This window comes from Bacillus rossius, chromosome 2, assembly GCF_032445375.1.
Source record: "Bacillus rossius redtenbacheri isolate Brsri chromosome 2, Brsri_v3, whole genome shotgun sequence".
In the NCBI taxonomy this organism is placed as follows: Eukaryota; Metazoa; Arthropoda; class Insecta; order Phasmatodea; family Bacillidae; genus Bacillus; species Bacillus rossius.
Window position 1 is genome coordinate 96,874,380 of NC_086331.1, and position 23,149 is coordinate 96,897,528.

Genomic DNA, 23,149 nt, shown 5'->3' on the forward strand with positions numbered 1-23,149 from the left:
TTGGCTACTGAAGCGTCAGACGTCTCAACTAGGCTGTCCGTAATACGGCACTTTCTTGGTTTAGTGTTTCCCATTGGCTCACAGTTCCCCGGATAAAATGTGGGCCAATCGCAGAAGCGGTACGAAGGTATAGTTGTTTTGATGCTAGCCTATCGCGAAATGAATCCGCGAATTTTGCATGTCTCTACCTATGAGTGACTAGCACTTGTTTGACCTATCTCCACTTACCCTCGTTTACTTTGTGATATAGATGGGACATGGTTGTTTTCAGACAGATGATGGTTAAAATGTCTTGGACAAAGTGTCCTTTGTAGAAATTACTAGGTGTGGTAGTTATTTTAGTCGAAGTGATAATTTAATAAAACACGAAAAAATAGCGTGAAGGTTTTTTTATGTGTAAACAAATTATTGATAGGATGGATTTGTATGTTGAACTGTTAGTATACCACATCTCTTGAAGAAAACTGCATGGTATATATAATGAAAGACTTTTGGGCTCAAGAAACTACACTATAGGTGGAAAGGATGATGCGGTTCCTATGATTAAATGAAAGGAACTTTGATGATTTTTTCTTCTATATACTAAGATGATTTAATTGAGTTTGGGATGATGGGTTGACAGATTAAATAATAAAACAGGACACTTAGGTTTTTACAGAAAATGATAATGGAGCTCACAAGATCATAGATTGTGGTTAATCTCTGACAACTGAAATGTGGAAACGATATCATAAAATGAGTGATATTGATGCAGCTCATGATAAAAATGATGACAGCTATGATGATGATTTACATATGTGATAGTGACATGGACGCGGAGATTTTATGACAAATAATATTATTAATATAGAAAAGATGGAAGCCGTAGCACGTCGATCGTGACGAGAAACAAATATTGAAGGATGTTGATGGTTTCGGGAAGACTGAAACTAATGAAGGTATCAACACCGTGAAAAGTGGGAATACATTCAAGCCTATATTTAGCAGATCGACCATACTTTGTAAAAATGATGGACTCCTGAAAAGGAAGCATACAGGCGATGAAGACCCTTCGACATCAACGATATCGAGTTTATACGGTAATCTGGGTTAAGACGTTGTCTTCTACGGTGATTGCTACAGTGACTCTGAGGCTGTTTACAAAGACATAGACTGTGATGCAGAACCTAAAGCGGACAAGACAGAAGAATGTGTTGGTGTCCTGAGACCGAAGCGATGGAAACGTCGTGTTATAATAAATCTGATCAAGCTTGTGATGATCGCTGGCTAGATGATGAAAGTAACCCTGAGGTTGGTGTTAAAACGGAAGACACCAGAGATCATAATATTTATAATAAACAAGCAATGAAGATGGTGGCAGAAGAGATTGATTCCACATCATGGAAAGATCCAAACATATTGGTTGACTGGCTAAGACTGATGGTGGCATCTGTTCGTAGAGGGAACTACTCGCATATCGTGGAAGTATCGACCATACTTAAAGAACTTCGGAACGCTGGCTGCATACAATAATCATTTGATTAACTGACATGTGTGTACTAATGAAAATTAAAATGAATTATTTATATTTTAAAAAAGTATGATTTATTTCTTGTATTCTGATTTCCAAATAAGCCTGTGTTTCCGCTACTGTATGTGTGATCATTCCATTTCCTGTGTGTACTGTGTGTACGTTCCGATTTTCAGTGTGTACATTCCGTTTTCCTGTGTATACATTTCGTTTTCCTGTGTGTACATTTCGTTTTCCTGTTTGTACATTTCGTTTTCCTGTTTGTACATTTCGTTTTCCTGTGTGTACATTTCGTTTTCCTGTTTGTACATTTCGTTTTCCTGTGTGTACATTTCGTTTTCCTGTTTGTACATTTCGTTTTCCTGTTTGTACATTTCGTTTTCCTGTGTGTGCATTTCGTTTTCCTGTGTGTACACTTCGTTTTCCTGTTTGTACATTTCGTTTTCCTGTGTGTACGTTCCGTTTTCCTGTGTGTACGTCACGTTTCCTGTGTGTACTGTGTGTACATTCCGTTTTCCTGTGTGTATTGTGTGTACTGTGTGTACATTTCGATTTCCTGTGTGTACTGTGTGTACATTTCGTTTTCCTGCGTGTAAATTCCGTTTTCCTGTGTGTACTGTGTGTACTGTGTGTACATTTCGTTTTCCTGCGTGAAAATTCCGTTTTCCTGTGTGTACATTCCGTTTCGGTGTGTACTGTGTGTACATTCCGTTTTCCTGTGTGTACGACCCGTTTCCTGTGTGTACTGTGTGTACATTCCGTTTTCCTGTGTGTACTGTGTTCATGGACTATATGACTGACTGTTCATGACTCGATCTCATGGTCCTGAGACACTTGGGCTATATGTATGGATGACTTTGTACATGAACATTTTAAAGGATAATCTAAATATCAAAAAACTAGACTTTCATGTAAAGCATTGCGACACTGTATTTAATTCGTTCGTCCGGTATATTGTCTTGAGCTGATTTTCGTAGAGTGAATGATTAATAAACTCCGCGAAAGGTAATGGAAAACAGAATCTAAAATTTATTTAATATTTAGTTACAACTGTCACTGTTCAAGAATCGAACCGTGGACAGGAACTGCTCTTATCAATTTGTAAATTAATAGTTTATTTTTTCGGTGACAATTGGAATTTTTTCCCGCTTTTCTAGCTAAATAATTACATGATTTCAAGATGGCGACCGAATTTCAAGATGGCGGGGGCACCTCGGTAATAATAAATTATTACTGCACTGCATCGGGTTAGAATGGAAAGACGATTACACACAAGATGGTGTCCTCCATCAGACAAAAAAGGGATGGTGGCAATGACCACTAGCAGGTGGTAGGTACTCCTGGTAGCATGTACTAAACATAAACTGTCGGATCCATGATGGTCGTCAAGGTCAAAGTCAAAGATCAAAGTCAAGGACAATTATTCAAGGTTAGGGTCATATGTCAAGGTCAAGGTTAAATTTGAAGGTCAAGGTCAAAGTTCAAGGTCAAGGTCAAAGTTCAAGGTCAAAGTCAAAGTTCAAGGTCAAGGTCAAAGTTCAAGGTCAAGGTCAAAGTACAAGGTCAATGACAAAGTTCAATGCCTACAGTCGAGGTTAAAGGTATGGTGAACATAAAATTATACTAACATGATGCCTGCACACTCTAGCAGACGAAAACAAGATGACGGTCTCCAGCGGACTAAGCCAAGATGGCGGACATGATGTCATACCAGCTGACGATGTATACCTTGGTATTGGTGGTGTGAGGTCGGTCTAGGTAGCTTCCGTGTAGGAAGGATCGGTTGTATGCTCTTAACGGTTTCGAACCAAGGACGGGAATCGATATAATCAATCAGAATTCTAATAAGTTATTTTTTTTGACGAATATTGGGATTTTTCCCGATTTTCTAACATAAAAATTACGGATTTCCAAGATGACTAAATTTCAAAATGTCGACCATAACGGTAATTGCAACATTAATAGGATCCAATATGGCGGACGCAACATAAAGTGTAACGATGACATAGTACTCAACCAAGATAATGGGTGTAACGAAATATGCAACATTTATATAATCCAAGATGGCGGCCGTAACGATAACTGCAACAGTGATTTTTAAATTTTTATTATTTATTCGATTAAATAATTTTTTTAATGATTTTTAAAATTTTTCCCGATTTTCTAACATAAAAATTGCGGATTTTAATGATTGCGGGCGTAACGATAATTGCAACAGTTACGACTTATTACAAGATGGCGGATCTGTCTCGAACATGTAGTGCTATTATTACTTAAAATTAAAAAAAAATCAAGTCCCGATATGCATAATATTTTTTTATATACCTTATTTTATTCTCAGTCCGGTAAATGTCTCGATAGCCGAGCGGTTAAAGGCGTATGTTTTCCAACCTAGAGATCAGAGCTGCGCTGGTTCGAATCACAGCGCTTCCAATGTATTTTGCATAAAAAAATAAATTTGATATGTCGATAAGGACCATACTAGCTCTGGTAGGTAATGGAACATCGACCTTATGTGTTGAGACAGAGCGACGCTGGCGCTATCTAGGAAAAAAACAACATAAACAAAGTCGACGGTATCCAAGATGGCGGCCTCCAGTGGAACAGAAAAAAAAATCAAGAGCGCCGCTGGCGCTATCTAGGAACAAACAACAGAAACAAAGTCAACGGTATCCAAAATGGCGGCCTCCAGTGGAACAGAAAAAAAATCAAGAGCGACGCTGGTGCTATCTAGGAACAAACAACAGAAACAGAGTCGACGGTATCCAAGATGGCGGCCTCCAGTGGAACAGAAAAAATCAATATGACGACAGAGACGAAAATTTCATCATGAGTGGGGTGCTCGATTTAAAAATGGCGGATTTTAAAGATAGCGACCGAGACCTACTTGTCCCGTTACGCCGTGTCCCATTACGGCGTGTCCCGTTACGCTGCATCCAAGATGGCGGATCCAAAATGGCTGCCGGGGTCAGGGTCAAGGTCAAGGTCAAGGTCATCCAAGATGGCCGCCGTGACGTCACAATCCAAGATGGCGGTCCGCTCCACAGACTCCACAGCCAGAAGCCAGCCGCAGAACATACATTCGTATACTACTCATTTGCGTGATTCGTGAGCCTGGTGGGGAATATGTCGTTCACGTCACATCTACGAGTGGAACCGGTAGTGAAGTATCCAAGTGCTTCCTTAAATTCCCAGAAGACATTCGTGAATTGCAAGCAGTTGGTTGTGATGGCACATCACCGAACACGTGGTGGAGAAAGTGTGTTACCTGCGACATAGAGGTCACAATTCAGAGCCCATTGCAGTGTCTCATTTGCTTACTGCACATCAACGAGCTACCATTCAGACATTTATTTAAAAACTTGGACGGAGAGACGACGAGACCGGCATAATTCTCTGGGGAAATCTGTAAACAATTGCCTCATTGTGAGAAATAACCTATTATAAATTTAGATGCAAATGAATTAGATGAAATTAATGTAGATGAAACTGACCTAAGTGAAGACCAACCGTACCTTTTGGATATTGTCAGAGCAGTCCAGACAGGACATTGTGTTCCAGATCTGGCTGTAGGAGACCCTGGACCTATTAGTTACTTCCGATGGCTGACCTGTGAAAACCGGGTCTTACGATTATTCATTTCCCAAAAAAGTCCTACAAATGATATCAAGATGCTTGTTACTTACTTTATGAAGACAATAAGTCATGTCTGGTTTCACATTAAGATATATAAATCTGTGAAATGTGGTTTTTTAAGGTTGTTGAAACAACAAGAAAATTGCCAGAAAACATTAAAAGAATAATTGATCCTTTGATTGAGAGAAACGCGTTCTTATGTCACCCAAATAACATTTTCTTGGCTATGATAGTGGATGAGAGACAATACATAACGAGAGTTGGTTTATAGGAGGATATCAAAAGCAAAAATTCAAAATCCGAATGTAAAGTTTGCTAGAACTGAAACGATTCCCTCAATACATTTTGATGCTTCGGACTACAATGAGCTGATTGATTGGACAAAGTGTAAGATAACCCTCCCTCCAATGCTGAAAAGTTTGACAACAGAAACTATTTCGTCAGTTCTGCGAGATAAAATTCTACTTGACTTCGATTTTTTTTTAAATTTTCCATGGCATACCCAAACTGTTGAACGATGCGTCAAACTTGTCACAGAGTCTGCAGAAAAAGTGTGCGGACAAGAAACCAGAGACTGATATACGCGAGAAACTTTGTTTTCGGATCCAAAATGAAAAAAATTTGATCAAAAATCTAAATTTAAGACCCCGTATTTGACTAAAAATAACCTAATGTGATAGTTAGTTGGGTAGGGCGTGGGTGGAACTTTAGTGGTGAGTTATGGGTAATTTTATTAAACAAAATTTTGAAATGGGCAAGGAACTGCAAAATGACTTACTCTCATCGAATTATTCAAATTTAAGAATTTTTAAGAGTTTTTTTTTATAATTTTAAATACCAACGTGCATTTATTTTTAAAATGTTAAAATTCAGATTTTTCATGAAAGATCTAACATTCTATTGTGTGAATTAAAAATTAAATGCATTTTATTTATTCGTCTTTTTTTTGTCATCAGGCATCTTAAATGAAGTACGTAGTTGCTATTTTATTCCTAAAAATATTTACCTGTATATTTAAAGTGTAAAGTTCGAATTGAGTGATTTTGGTGAATATTTTTTCTTCAAAATTTAGGCTTTTTGCGCGAACTGACGATCAAAAGTATGATTTTTGTTATTATTTCTTCGTTGATAAGCATGGAAGTACGCAAATTTTGAGCCCTATTAGAACTAAATACTCGAAAACTCAATTTTTTTCATCCCACTCTACTGCTCGTCCCTTCGACTCGCTGCATCGGGACGATTGCGGCCGCGGGAAGGAGTGGGAAACAGTAGGAAGAGGGGAGGGGGGAAGCTGACCGCGACACACAGTTCAAATCCCGGACGTCGAGTCTGGTTACTCCGGCCGATAAATCTCCGCGCGCGCATAAATCTCTTCGCACCTTGCCCGCACTTCCCCCCTTCCCCCCACCGACCCCCCCTCCCCCAAAAGCCACCGATCCAGCGACCTGCCCCGGAGCACCGCAACACGGAAATGAAATACATTACACGCGCGGCACTTAGTGCGACCAACTGCCGCGAATTCTTCCCGCATTGCGTTTTTTTTTTCCACTTTACGTGGTTCCGCCGCACGAAATAAACCGCGTGAATGCGCACCGATGTGCTGTTCCGTGCGCTGTAAACAACGAGTTTTGGATTTACGTCAAGTTCTTTTCTTTTCGATTCACGATTACATAAAACACCACAACAGCCAAAATTTGACCATGACACCTATAAGCTAATCCATATCGTTATTTTGAATACGAGCACTGCATGACATAGAGATAACATCAAGGAAAGGACAAAGAAAGAAGAGTACACTAACACGCAGAAAACAAGCCAAAATCAGCCGAGGTCAAATTTTAAATTTATAGACAGCACAGAGAATTTCATTTGAGGAATTATTAAAACCTATATCATAGCACCGATGAACACGTCGGTGTACTAACGACGAGATAATTTACGAGCTGTCTAGACATTTAACACATCACATCGGCTGAATCTTTGTATTCAGTTTGTTTTATAGTTACAATTTAGGTGTTTTCTTTACGACACACATTGCAAGCTAACTTTGGCATACGTCCAAAATAATGATTGATATCAATCTTCCCCATTGCAAGAATTATTCAAAGAACGTATCTCTGAAGGACTTCATAGAGAAATTGGTTCTTTGCTCACAAAACACTGTGTGGTTAAAGAAAAAAAAACAAAATTAATTCCTCGTCGACACGACGATAAGCTAGTAAAGGGCCAGTTTGAGCACGCTAAATCAGCTCTTTTTTTAGTGAGGAAGGTAGCATTTTTTCCCCTACTCACCACTTGTGGGAGAAGCTTTAACGGCAGCCAGTTTGTGGCTGCGCGCCCCGCGACGTAATTCATCAGTGCCACTCCAGGCCCTCGTCGCCCCAACACTGAGTGCTTTCAGGACGAGAGCCTCTGACCGCAGTGAGAAGTGACTGTCCCCTGTCCGCAACTAGACTCCCGCCTGATCGGCCCAGGACGAGAGAGCACGCCCATGTGCCTCATTACAGCAACTGTCACTCTAAGGCAAGTTCGCCAATGCACAGAGCAGTGCATTAGCAGGACAATCATTACTTCAGGCCCAGGTTGCGAAAACTTAGTGTAGTTTATTAGAATAACTCTTGTCATGAGGCTCAGGCCGACCAAACCAATGCAGTGCTTCAATAGGACACCTGTTCCTCTCAGAAAAAATAGCCCAAATACAGTGCAGTGCTTCGGCAGGACATTTGTTCCTTTCGGCACACATCGCAAAAACACAGTTCAGTGGTTCAGCGGGACAATTGTTCCTCTCAGACAATATAGCCAAAACACTTTTCCGTGGTTCAGCAGGACACTTTTTTCTCTCATAAAAGATAGTTAAAACACATTTCAATGGTTCAGCAGGACACTTGTTCCTCTCAGACAAAATAGCCAAAAAACAGTGCAGTGCTTCGGCAGGACATTTGTTCCTTTCGGCCCAGATCGCCAAAACACAGTTCAGTGGTTCAGAAGGACAATTTTTCCTCTCAGGCAAAATAGCCAAACACTGTGCAGTTATTCAGAACGACAATTATTACTCCAAAACAATATAACAAAAACAGTTTTTCAGCTTAACACTTTATTCCCGTTTCAGTTCCGTGCTTCAGAAGGAACGTTTTGTTGATTCCGATACAGGTCGCAAACCACAGCACAATGGTTGAGAAAAATATACATATCATTTAAACATAGTGTACAGCTTCATAAGAACATGTTTTACTACTGGCTTAGACTGTCAAAACAAAATGAATGTAATCAGACGCAAAATTTTTTACTCTTAGCCTGTCGCCAAAATACAACGCAGTTCTTCAGCAAAGCACGTGTTACTTCCAGCCCAAATCACCAAATAATAGTGAAGTGATCCAGAAAAATACATTTGGTGGTTGGACAAAGTCATCTTAACACATTACAATGCCTCATTAAAAAACCTTTCATTCCCAGAACAGCTCGCCAATACACAGTTTATTAGTAGTATATAAATAAATGTTCTGTTGGAGACTTTATGCAGTGGATGAAGGACAAGTCAGTGACCAGCAAATATCTGGAATTGTTTCCCGATAACTGTTATTTTTAAGTCGATGATTATGAATGAGCCTCGAATTTTTGGTCGATGATGATTAATTAGATTTTTCATCAATGATTGAGAATATGTGACGACAATTGCGTCCAGAATCTGAATCGAATTGTGCGTCGCTGGTAATGTGCATAATATTGTGCGTCGTTGATGATTAATGTGCGTGGAATTGTGCGTCGGTTTTGTTCAATGTGCTTCCAATTGTACATTTATACTATTGAATGTGTTCATAATTGCCCACTTATGATGGTGAATGTGTTTCGAATAAAAATAATAATTGAAAATGTGCGTCAATGTGAAAGGATGATTGCGAGTATGTTCGTCAATGAAAGATTATATATACGAATATACGTAAGTGCAAAGAGGTGTGTGGAGATGGGTACGATAATGTTTGTAGTAGTGAAATGATGACGAGAAGCCAATATAGGAGACAGAATGTCTGCATCTAGTCACAAGTATGATACATAGCTGTGTTGGTGAGGGTGGCATAGAGTCTGCTTATAGCCAATATTATGGCTGAATATGTGTTAAGTATGACTCTTGTTTCCGAGATGAATGGCATTATGCCTGTCATTGGTCTTGAGTTTGTTGCAAGGCATACCAGGTACGGTCAAAGTTCTCATGGTGTGGAGACTTAGGTTCATATGCTTGTAGTTGTCCCCAGTTTCGTCCTGTGGCACTCCATATGAGCCAATAAGATAGCTAATAATGTTATCAATAATTATTCGGGTAGTTGCTTTGATGCAGTCCTTGTTCACAGGAAAGGAAAAAAAATGACTTTTAATTATTATTTTTAAACCTGACTTTTATTCACTAGTAGGGATATAGATAACATATTTCTTTAAAGGTAATTAATGTTTTTTTGTAACTTTTGGTAAATCCTAAAGTTTTGGCCCATATATATTCTAATAAGGTTGCATTGGTGACAGTTATAAACATGTTATTATTAGTGGCGGGGAGGGGGTTAGTCAGATTAGTGTTATGGTTTCTTGAAGGCTTTTCTGTTAATGTTTTTTATGTGCATTCAACGGAAACCGAACCGAAGAATTTCGTAATATGTGTTGCTTGTAGGCTATTTGAATATTGCTTATTATTAAAAAAATTAGATTTTAAATTTCCATTAGTGAAATTTCACTCGTTGGGTTCGAACCAAAGACCGCAATCAATTTAATGGTAATATACTGGAAACAGATGTGTTTTAGAATCTTTTTTTTGTATGGTTTTTATTTTATGTCGAATTCTTTTTATGAATTATTGGGGCCGGGTTCAAGGTCATAGACATGACCTGAAATGGTACATCCAATGAATAAGGTCCTCATTTTGTAATATAATGGTTCTCAGAGAAAACTGAATCTTCCGAAATATTTTGAGAATATAGTGAAAATATTCATCAAAACATTGCGGATCATTGACCACGTTCACAATCCACAGCCTGAATCCTGCACCAGTAACTATACTAGTACTAATTTTAACAATGCAGCAAAACTCTTGTACCTCTCAGAACATATCGTCAAACCACAGTTAATGCTACTCTGTTATAGGTCACCAAAACAGTTACAAATTATAACAAAACACTGTTTTAACTGATTAAGTTTTCGTAATCATTATTTATGTTGCGAATGAATTCACATGCATGACTAGTGAAGAAAAAAATGAGAAGCGGAAACCTCGGAATTATTTTGGTTGGGAGGACGGAAACTTCCCGATTTAAAGCATCAGCTCACTAACTTGTTGGGGAAAAAAATCAGAAACGCTTTGTGAGAAATGATTCATCTGTGCTCTTTACCACTATACCGAAGTCACAGAAACTTTAAATACACACATCCTTAAAGGTTTCAGCATGCACCTACCACAGCATTATGTACTGCAATGCGCTTTGAAATTCGTTTATAAGGGTTAGATTTTTTTACCTAAATTTCCAAGTGAAATTACAATTATGTTAATATACCTTTTTGTTTAACATTAGTATAATATATATATTACAATTAATTAAAACATAAGTTTACAATACAAAATACACAGTATATTATTATACTTCTATATTAAAACGGAAAATAACAAGTAAAATAAACAATACAAGTTTAAGATTGTGTTATCGACTGTCAAATTATATATGCGTTCACTATTAAGCGCGTAGAGTGGATGAGGGTTTAAAGTGCGAGTTTGTCCCCTTGAATGTCCATCAATTGGTTAACTTAACGGATGCCAACTAAAGTTAACGAGAGATTTTGTGTGTGTGAAAAAGGTTAGATTGGGGGAGGGGGGTGAGGGAGGCACCGTCAGCTCTCACCAGACACAAACATCCATACCTGAGTAGTTCACTTACCTGGCACGAAGTAACGCTCCGTAGGATGTTGGAAATATACTTGTTTTTTTACAAGAAGGTACCTAACTTATTAGTAGAGACCGGAAAAATTCGCGGATTCCTTTCGAGACAGGCTGGAATCCAAACTCGTTTAGCTTAATGCTGCGTCAGTGATTGGACCGCAATTTACTTGAAGGACTCTAAGCCAATGGCAAACACTAAACAAAAGAAGTATCGAATCATAAGAATCGCAGTAAACAGGTGTCCCGAGTCGGTAGCCAATGACCAGGTGATAGTTGCCCGAGTACATAGAGAATCGTGGAGTCTATCCTAGTGGTCATTGAAACCGCGAATTTTTCCAGTCCCTACTTATTAGCTATCCGACGTGCGATATCATTTTGTACGGCCCGCATTATGTATAGTGTTCGTAATGTAAATGGTTTTAGTTTGAATTGTCGCTACATTTCAATTATTTAATCAAACGGTCTATCAAGTGGTATTCAACTTATTTTGAAAGCAAATCGATAGAGTGCAACAGCAGGACAAACTATTCGTAATCAGTACTTTGGCGAGACTGGTGGGCCATCACAGCGGTCAACAGCCAAACTCTCACTCTAAGAGATACGTAATTTTGTGTCCAAGCTTATATTACAAAGTTGTTTACTCTCATTATAAACTGAATAGTTGTTTTAGTAATGTGAGTAGTATACTTTGAAGGCTCCCGCTACTGAATTCTGGGTGAGGTGTAGGTAGCGGTTTCTTCTGCCTTGGATTTAGACGTCACGGCGGCTAACTTGGTGTCAAATTAGTTCAAAATTCCTCAAAAATGAATACAAAATCCTCCAAATTCCTAGAAATTTCCCTATTTTGAGGTAAAACTCATTTTTTGTTTACAGAAAATGTCCTTTTTTGTGCCTCAAAAAATCTGGAGATACCAAATTTCTTTGGAATGGGGAAATTTTCCTCAAAAGGCCTATCAGAGGTCATGACCTAGACCTTGAGTGTAAAATTGAAATTCTTTATTTTTTATGAAAAAAAATTGTTTACTTGCAACGTTATAATTATTTTACTGTATACACAGATACCTGATATAAAACTGTAGTGGCATCGCTATAAGTCTCGTATAGGTAGGCGTATATGAGTAGATGCAACTGGGGCATCGTGTGCTATAGTTAGAGACCGGAAAAATTCGCGGATTCATTTAGTGATAGGCTGAAACTCAAACATGTGTACAATTCTGCTGGTTCTGCTATTGGCTCGCAGTTTATCTGGAGCTCTCTGGGCTAATGAGAGACTATCGACCAAAGAAGCGTCGATTCACAAGCTACCCAGTGGAGACGCCTCACAATTTAGTACCCAATGAACACCCGTGTTTACTTGAGAAATGCAGAGGATAATGGAGTCTATCCTAGAGGTCATTGAATCCGCGAATTTTTCCGGTCCCTAGCTATAGTCTCTCTCACGCTAAGATTTCAATATGTACAGAGTAAATGACGACCACTGTTGCCAGAGAAATAACGAATAGCTTGTTAATATGAAAAAATGTATTTTGTTTAAAATCTTAAATCAACATAAATTGCAATATTATTCAATGCTAATGTGTGTCAATTTTTTCAAGACTGTAAATAAGATTCTATTGACATAGCAGTATAATTACAGCTGTATTCACTGTGAGACAAAAAAATATTCATTACAAATCATCAATTATTAGTTCACATGAGAAACTATTTGTAGCAGTCCTTCTCCTAATAACCAGATATTCCATTAAATTATGTGCTATTCTCAAAACGAAAAAAAAAATTACCAAAATTTTGTTTGAAAAAATAAAGGCATTTGAAAACAAGATGGAGTCTTTCAATATCTGGAAAATATATAAATGTTTCAAATACATTTAAAAATATCTTCATTACATAGTAAAGTTGAGTCTGCTCGGCGGTGTATATTTGGCAACAGAGCGTGCCGAAACAAGGACAGCGCTGATGTAAAAAACTGTGCATTGGCTTTGAATATATATACTGTATAGAAGTCGCGAGTGGATAGGATTTACTCTACGTTTTTCAGAAGCGTATGATGAGTAGCTTGGGAACTTCACCGCTGCAGTGCGCTGCCGTAACGCCCTGTATCGTCTTAGTTGTTATTTACACGTTAGAGCGCAGAACTGTCGCCCGCTGTCATTCCCCGCACCCCCCACCATTCATTCACTGCAGCTCAAGGTCGTTCAACAGGAGGTGGAAGGGGTGTTTGAAAAGTTCGACACTTGTCCGCTAGGGACCACCACAAGTCGATGCCCTAGAGATGGTGGTGATTGCGGCGGTGAATTAACCAACTACCTCGAAACCGTGTTAGAAATTTTAACCTGGGCTGGCGACTTCTATACAGTATATATATTCAAAGGCATTGGAAAGAGAGACTGCACGATGATAAAGACGCGCTGTGGCTGACGTGTTTTTTCCCTTGTCGCTGTCCACGTGGCAGCTGCCGACGACGTCAGCGGGGCGGACGCCTGCGGAAGGGCGGCGGGTCGTCTCGCGGGTCGAGGAGTCGAGGAGTCGAGGAGTCGAGGAGTCGAGGATGAGGTCGCGGGGGAATCGAGAGGGTTTTGGTCGGAAGGGAACGAGGGAAGGAGGCGCGGTGTGTCGGCGGCGCGCCGCAAACAGCCAGCGTCTCCGGCGTTGCTCTCCCGGCCGCGGAACAAAACAAACGCATGTTCCCCGAGTCCCAAGGGAGGCGCCGACCGAGCGCGTTGCATGGCCCGCCGCGGGTCGGCGGTACAACCGAGTGCAGCGAGGCGAACAGCCGTCAGTTGGCACTCGAGCGGTAATCGATCACTGACATAACGGTTTTTGTAATGGTTATTTCAATGTAACTGAGAAATTTCAAACATTGTGGTCATTAAAAGATAACTAGAGTCCCGGAAATTTCGCGGATTGCTCTGGCCTCAGGATAAAATTCAAAGTTATAGGTGTGCTCGACCCATGTTTACTTTCCCATTGGTTGATTTCTTAGCGAGAACATTTTTATCCTTGTTATTTGGCACTACCTGATTCGCTTGCTTCTCTCCTAGCTTGACATCGTTGGCTCACGGTCGTAGAGGGGCGTGTCCAGATAACTGCGGTCCAATCATGAACACAGTGCGACAGTGTGGAGGTTTTCATTCTAGCTTGCGACTAAATGAATGCGCGAAATTCCCGTGGCTCTAAAGATAACTACTGTCTGGATTTACGCGACCACACCTGAAACATGGCCTGACGTAGGTATTCCGTCGCACAAGGCACGGTTACTCAAGAAGCGAGTCTAAGGTGGCCTCGCTCGATTCGACATTACAAAGCAATTCAATGCTATAACCGAAGATCTTATTTTCTTTGGAAATCATCGAACTGCACTATGTTTATCAGCAACCTAACAACCTCAAATTCGTTAACTTTTTAAAAGAAAATGTTGGATACTTTGTTTTTTTTTTCTGTCATACGTTGCTCTGAAAATATTCACCATAGGCCTAAATGCTTCGGATTATCTATTTTCCAATACGGAACAACCAAACACCATGCTGAAGTGCTCTATTTTTGTTTCAAAACTTAAAAACTGGATTGTCGCGAAGTTTTGAGTGTTGAAAATCGTAACTTCAGTTTTAATTACAAAAAAAAAAAAAAAAAAAAAAAACACGTCCACACGTCTGCGAATGTGCAAATGACATCGATTCTTATTTAATTGTTACCAACATGGTAAAAAAAATTCCACTGTATTCAATTTTGCAATTTATACTCAATATGCCACTCCATTAATATACCAATCCATCAATTATGAGCTAAGGATGTTTGAAGAACTACCTTTTTATTCAAGTCATTATGTTTGAGAAATTTCATTTTTTTTTTTTCAAAATTAAATTTTATTTTTGATGTTGGCATTTCTCAACCGTACAGTTTTTGTAGTGGCCATGTTCCGCCTGTTCGGTTGCGCTCCTCTGAGCTGTCCATAGCATTGCACGAGCCAGACACCTGCGTAAAGCTGTTGCAGAGAACTTAAATACTTAATTAAACCAATATATAGAAAACTAAACATTTAAACAGCAACACTGGTGAACGCATTATTGTAAAAAATCATGTTCCTTTAAATATGTTAGTGTTTTTTTTCCTTCTCAACAGTGCTTGACATTCATAAAACAAAAAATTAAGAGTGACAATATTCATCTTATTCTAAATGTTTCAACACCATGAATTAAAGAACTTGTACTGAAGTTTTAATCTAAATAAAATAGAGAATATATGAGTAACATTTCGTGAATTCGAACCTAATTCAGCTAGACTCTCTTAGATAAGTATATATTTACCAAAATATAAACCTATGTACGATAGAAAGTTATTTTCTCGTGTTTTTGAAGCTCAGCAACTTTACAGCCTGGAAGGTAAGTCCAGGCGATGACTCGTTTGAGCGTAGGGTCTAACGAGAAACGAAAAAAAAAAAAAAAAAAAAATGTAACGCTCAGGAATGGGACGATGCGTGAGGAATGGGAGAAGACGGGGGAGTAACGTGTCAGACCACTCCAAGAATCTTTGGAAACTTTTTCGCAGCCACGTTTGTGACAGGTTTACTAATAATGTTTCAGCTATCAAACAACTTTCCAAAAACACAGATGGCTACAGCAACTCTCGATGCCATGTTTGCACACATATAGCACACTTGCATACTTGCGCGTCTACATAATTCTGCACGCGGATATTTGCCCACATTCTTATACTTTCGCTTACCTGTGAACTTAACTGTACTCTTAGGTTTCAGATATTTGCGTAACCCGTGTATGTTCTATCCTTCTATCGGCGAAGTTTCACTTTAACGCGTATGGCAGTCCCACACCGTTATTTTTTTTTTGTAGTGGCGTGTGTTTCAAGACCAGTTTATAAAAACGCTGTGGCTTCATGTGTGTTTCGTGAATGGTTGGGTTTCTCTCACATAAACGTCTAATTTTGGCACACAAATCAAAGCATTATTGTGCGGAAGCAAACACGTCTTGAATGGCCCGGCCAAATAAGTAGGGACCGGAAAATTTCGCGGGTTGAATGACCTGCAGGATGAACTCCATAGTTCTACGTACACTCGGTCAAATGTCACCCACTCATTCGCTGCTGTATTGTGAGACGTCCCAACGTAGCAGCCTGTGATTCGATAAAGCTTTGGTTGGGCGTTTCTCATTGGCCCAGAGTCATCCAGGTTAGTTGTGAGCCAATAGCAGAGGCAGCACTGAGGTATAACTATTTGTGTATTAGCCTATCGCGAAATGAATTCGCGAATTTTTCCGGTCTCTACAAATAAGGCAATGACTTATTTTGCAGTGGCCTCCAATAACAAGAAATAAATAGCTGGCGCAGTTCTAGTTGAATAGGGGATAAGGTTATTTCGCTAAAAATTGCGTGCTCCTATTTATTTGTCAAGAGAGCGGTAAAAAAAAAATTATTGATATAGGAAGTTAATTGGCACGGTTTTCAGGTAACAGAATTTCGTGTCTGGTTGTATGTCGAAGTTTGGATGTCACTCGTGTTGGATATTTTACACATACTGTACTTAAATATTCTCTGAAATACATTACTAAAAAAATTGTATAGTTGTTAAAAAATACAACGTGATTTTTGGAGTACCGCTTGTAAAGAAATGCGCATTTCAGTGTTTAAGCCAGCTGAATTTGAGGAAACCGTGGAAAATCGTTAGCAGAAAAATGTCAATGATTAACAGTAGTAGGTATGTTTTGGTTCCTCCTGCGCCAGGCGCCAGGCGGTGGTGGTGGTGTTTTACCGTCATATTGGATTGTGACGTCATGTCGGCCATATTTTATGGCCTTGACCTTGAACTTTGACGTTGACTTTGACCTTTGACCTACAAAATTTGCCAAAATTTGCCCAAAATTCACAAACATTTCCATTTTTTTTAAACAAATCCCGTCAAAATTCTCAAAAAAATTCCACAATTCAAAAGATAGGATTTCGAAAAACCTCAAAAGTCTTTTTGCCTTAGAAAGAACTCAATATCCTAAAAACCGGCTTAAAAGTCCTAAGAGCTAGCCGCTTTAACCCGCTGAGGTCATGACCTTGAAAATTAGGATGCCATGGAAGCCATTTTGAATTACGACGTCACCGTTGAAATTTCCGTTACGGCCGCCATCTTGAAAATCTTTATTTATTATCCGATTTTAATAAAAAAAATTCAAAAATTTGTAAAAAAATCCAATTAATAAAGTTTTAATAAAAAATATTTTAAAAACATACATTTACGACGTGGAGCTCGGAGTCCTCGATTCGAACCTGGTGAGGGCAAAAAAATAAAAATGGCGACCGATCTTTCCCTCATGGAGGCTGCTGGCAGACTGACACCCCCACCACCTTTTTCACAGTATATATATCGTCAGCTAGTATGACGTCATGTCCGCCATCTTGAAAATCCGTAATTGTAATGCTATAAAATCGAGAAAATTAAAAAATTAATAAAAAAATTATTAATTAAATATTAATAAAAAATCTTTAAAAACTTTGTTGCACTTTTATTTACGACCACCATCTTGGAAAAACGTAATTTTTATGGTAGAAATTTGGAAAAAATTTCGAAAATTATAATGCAATTTTATTAATCACATTTTAATAAAATACTATTTAAAACGTACTTACGCCCTAAAGTCCTTGGTTAAAACCCGGTAAGAGCATTAATAAAAAATGTCAATAGATCCTTCTTCCACCGAAGCTACCTGCAAAATGAGCTCACACCACCAATACCAAGGTATATATCATCAGCTGGTATGGCGTCACGTCAGCCATATGGTTTTCGTTTGCTCTTACCGGGTTCGAACCAAGGACTTCAGGACGTAAGTGCGTTTTTAAATAGTATTTTATTAAAATGTGATTAATACAATTTTATTATAATTTTTGAAATTTTTTCAAATTTCTACCATAAAAATTACGTTTTTCCAAGATGGTGGCCGTAACGAAAAGTGCAACGAAGTTTTTAAAGATTTTTTATTAAAATTTAATTAATAATTTTTTTTATTAATTTTTAAAAATTTTCCCGAAATTCTAGCATTAAAATTACAGCTTTTCAAGATGGCGGACATGACGTCATACTAGCTGACGATATATATGCTGTGAAAAAAGTGGTGGGGGTGTCAGTCTGCCAGCAGCCACCATGATTAGGAGGATCGGTCGCCATTTTTATTTTTTTGCCCTTACCTGGTTCGAACCGAGGACTCCGAGCTCCACGTCGTAAATGTATGTTTTTTTAAATTTTTTTTATTAATACTTTATTAATTGGATTTTTTTATGAATTTTTGAATTTTTTTTATTAAAATTGGATAATAAATAAAGATTTTCAAGATGGCGGCCCGTAACGGAAATTGCAACGGTGATGTTGTAACTCAAAATGGCTGCCATGGCATCCTAATTTTCAAGGTCATGACCTCAGCGGCTTAAAGCGGTTAGCTCTTAGGACTTTTAAGCCGCTTTTAGGATTTTGAGTTATTTCTAAGGCAAAAAGACTTTTGAGGTTTTTCGAAATCTAACTTTTGAATTGTGGAATTTTTTGAGAATTTTTGACGGGATTTGTTTTAAAAAAAAATGTAAATTTTGACGAATTTTGGGCAAATTTTGGCCAATTTTGAAGGTCAAAGTCAACGTCAAAGTTCAAGGTCAAGGCCATCCAAGAAGGCTGACGTGACGTCACAATCCAAGATGGCGGTAAAACACTACCACCGCCGCCTGGGGCCTGGCGCAGGAAGAACCAAAACATACTACTACTAACCAAATTTATGACTTAAATCACAGCAATAAATCAAGTCTGAACGTAAACAAACTTGAATTCAGGAATTAAAATTTAATGACGTGAAATTAATGTTATTTAAACGGAATAAAACGTTAAGTGAACCTTGTTGAACGTTCACGTAAATCAGCGACGATGAAACGAAGACAGCGTTAGGGTAAAATGTAGACTTGGCAGTGTTATGTGCTGAAAAAGTTCTTGATGGCATAACATTTACTTAAAAAATGTATTTTAATAATGAATAAGAAACTTATTTTCTTGATTAAAACTATTTCGGGAAAAGTTTTTTATGACAAATGTTGAACATAATTTAACATTTTATTTTCAAGGCAAAAGATAGGGATCGGTCAGAAAAATAAGATTAAATAATATATTAAAGGTAGAGACAAGAGATTGTGATTCTATTTTACGAACTAGTCTCTTTTTATCTATTCTTTTTTTAACCATTCTTTTTCAACTATTCTTTTTGAACTATTCCTTTTTAACTATTCGTATTTTGGGTGGTAAAGAATATATTTACGTCTAGTTTAAAATGAAGATCGTGTATTATTAAAAAAAATTTATACGTTTTGTTTCTTAATATGTATTTTTACCAAAATTGTGTGAGTTTTCTAATGTACACAATGTATTTGGCAATAAAATAATACCTTATATTCATCTATAGGTAGGGACACCTGTATTTCGCGAATACATTTCGTGTCAAGATATTTCACAAAATACTGTAGCTTTTCTCCTGTGGTTATTGGCTGAGGTCGGTGAGAGGTGTCGTCCCACTCTTGACGGGGCCAATGAGAATGTGGTCACCATACTGCTGCGCCCTCACAATTTGCCATGACTCTTAGAAAAAGCTACAGTGTTTTGTGAAATACCTTGACATGAAATGAAATCGCGAAATACAGGTGTCCCTATCTATAGGACCAAAGTGTTTAAATCAATAATGAAAATTCATCTAGAATTTGTGTAGTGTTTGAAAAATGTGCCAAAATCAGTAATTTAAATATTGTCAATAGATACTAAATAAAACTAGGTAAAATTACTATTTTTTTAAATGTTTACACCTGTACTGTTGACCAAAAAACAAATGCGAAATAAATATTATTTATGTATCTATGCTTATTAAAAAATATGTTACTGTCGTTTTAGTTCAGTTACCTTAAAATTCTGATTAATTTAATAATGATTGATTGGTTACATAGTTACATAGTGACTGAACTTGCAATTCTATTTTTTTTTTTTTGCAATTCACCATAAAACATTATCTCTAATAATGAGAAGGGACAAGAAAAATTCGCGGTTTCAGTGACCTTCAATGGAATACACATTTCTCTGTACACTCGGGAAAATAACGCCAGTTCATATTGTGCTGACTTGTGAGTCGACTCAACATGTTTGCTTGTGATTCGATATTTCTTTGGTTGAGGGTTTCTTACAGACCCAGTGTCGTCTAGATGAACAGTGAGCCAATAGCACGAGCAGCTTAAAGGAACACGTATTTGGATTTTTTGACTGTCGCGAAATGAAACCGCGAACATTTTACGGTTTTCACGCCTACCTGTACAACTGATGAGCATGCTGATCCAAGTAAACCTCCGCATTATTGCAGAACTACGGAACATTCTCCTGTGGCGTCTGTCTTCGAGCAACATTGCTCTTCGTTTGGTTCAGATATCTTAGGAGGCTGCACAGGAGAAACTGGAGTGTTTATTTAGTTGTGTTCTAGCCAGCATAAACAAATATCATTTATAAATTTACCTTTGATGTATACTGAGGTTAAGGAGCTTAGAAAATGAAAGTTTTCTCAAGAAATATTTTCTTTTGAATTATGTAATTACTTGGACGACGATTTGGTTCCTAAGTGAATAAATTTCACCAAATAAGTGTTTTGTTGTGCCGTTTATTTATTAAACTGATTTTATTCCAGCAAATACCTGATTAAAGATTTTGAATTTTCAAGTAAAACTTGTTTAATATATAAGCTTTAAAGCGAAAATGGGCTTAATCTAAGTTTTATTTCACTACAGAAACAAAGGTGGATTCTTTGGAACCTATTATATGATAAACCAGTAAATACAACCCATTAATTTAAACATTAAAAATAGTTCATTAAAATTTTATGATAAATAATTTATAATATCATTATGATATTTATACTCAAAGAGGATTTTGGAATCAGAAACCGTTTAATTCATCACATATTTTGGAAGATAGACTAATGAAGATTACGTCATTAAAAAACTTATTTAATGCTTACGGCTTGTAGCTAAACCAACAATAAAAGCTTTTACTTTCGTCAAACTAAAAAAAAAAAAAATTTAGAATTTTTACTTTATTAACTAATTTTTATTGCTTAGTAATATATACCTAAACAATTTAATTTGAGTAAATGTTAGTGGATTAAACTATCTACAAGTAGAACCATAATTTTTTGCGTAATTTTTTTACTGAAGGTTACACTCAATTTGCATGTACCTAATCAAGCCTTTTTAGAGTGCTTATTGGTCGATAACAAGGTCAGAACCTATGGCGGGTTACATACGATTGGGTAACCACTTCTCCTCCTTGTTTATTACTGACGGCAGCGTCGTCAAGGGCGTGTCAAGAGCAAAGCTGGCCAATCATTAGCGTTAAGCAGATGTATATGTGCTTCAAGTCTACTTTGTTACCCAATATATCCGCTAAATAATCGTGGCTCTATCTTTAACATATCATAATAATCATGCAGTAAAAACTCATTTAATTCTCTTGAGCCATATAAATATTTTTATTTCGATGAATATATATATATATATATATATATATATATATATATATATGTTATACATATATACACACACACACACTAACAGTAGAATTTACCTTCATAAATGTTTTCAAAGAGCAAGGATTTGAAAATAATTCAAGTCAGAATATCAGTTTATGTATTATTCAAAACTCACAAATAACATTTTAATTTAAATCGGTTAAGCGTTATTCTGAGAGAACGCAAAATCACACACATAATGTAAAAACGCACATAGGTACCCAAAGGCGTTCAAATAGGAAACTTTTAATTTATCATCCTTGTTACTTCAAAAATGGAAACCTATAGATTAGCAGATGAGTTTTAAAGATATGTATAAATAAAGAGTTGATATGAATCTCGTCCTAGGTGTGTGAAATCTCTATAATAATTTTATTTTATAGTTACTATTATAAAATGTCTAGTTAGTACTTGTTATGTAATTTTTTTAGTGTTTAATTTTTCTTGCATTTAGTTTTCCTGCCAAAGTTGATAAAATTGTTATTAAAGTGGTCAAAATTATTACTGATATATATTTTCTTTCAATTTCAGGTTTCAACTGTAGTATCTTGAAGCGTCAAACAACGCTGCCTCACTCAACATTTTGAAGCTCCAAGAGACTTATATAATGAATTGATGTTCACCGTCATTCAATAAATACCTTGAATAAAAATTTTGTATTTTAAAATACTCACTGATAAAATCATACCATTTTTAGTCACCACTCTACTCTTTGCCTGTATTTAGTTTTCTGTTGCAGAAAAATGTGTGATAAATTACAAAATCACACTGTGAAATTAAATCTAACATGTTATACAAATAAAATCTAAAACTTTGTCAAAGTATATAAATTATTGACTAAAATAGCATTTTATTCTTTGCAATCTATTTTATATACATTTAATCATAAAAATATTTAGGGCCTACTGTTACAGCAGATAAACAATTAGTATAAGACACTAGCGTGAAGTAAAAATTTCACTTGTCCGCTCTCCTAACTACCTAACAAAGTAACTTTCGTGACCCTTAAGAAACATTTAGGTGAATTTACGTTACTCTCGAAAAACACCACGTTATAAAAGGTAATGTTAGGTTAGGTTACATAAAATTAGCTTATTTAAGGTTCAGTTGGGTTAAGTAATTAAGGTAGGTAAAATTTTTGTTATAATGTTAGATACGGTTATCTTAGCTTGGTTTAGGTTAGGCGAGAGTAGGTAATGTTAAATAAGGTTAGCTTAGTTTAGGCTGAGTATGTATGTAATGCTAGGTTAAGTAAGGGTTAGGTTATGTTACGTTAGGTTAGGTTTTCTAAGCTTAGTTTGAGCTATGTAAGGTTAGGTTGAATTATGGTAGGTTAGCTTTGATTAAGTTATGTGATGTTAGGTTTTGTATGGTTACGTTAGGTTAGGATAAATTAAGTAATGTAAGTTTAGGTTATGTACAGTTTGATTTAGTTAGGTTAGGTTCTCGGTGTACTACATATCCCATAGGTATAGAGCCAACCCACCACTTAGACACAAACGGAGCACTTCTTACATTTTT

At 37.2% G+C, this 23,149-nt stretch overlaps 1 long non-coding RNA gene across 1 annotated transcript in view; it reads left to right on the plus strand.

Annotated features, from left to right (window-relative positions):
- Positions 1 to 22,322, plus strand: part of LOC134528802 (uncharacterized) — a 108,740-nt gene extending 86,418 nt beyond the window's left edge. Inside the window, exon 2 of the long non-coding RNA XR_010074426.1 lies at positions 22,160 to 22,322. This is a non-coding gene — a long non-coding RNA (uncharacterized LOC134528802). The remainder of the gene's footprint in view (positions 1 to 22,159) is intronic.
- The last annotated feature ends 827 nt before the right edge of the window (positions 22,323 to 23,149 follow it).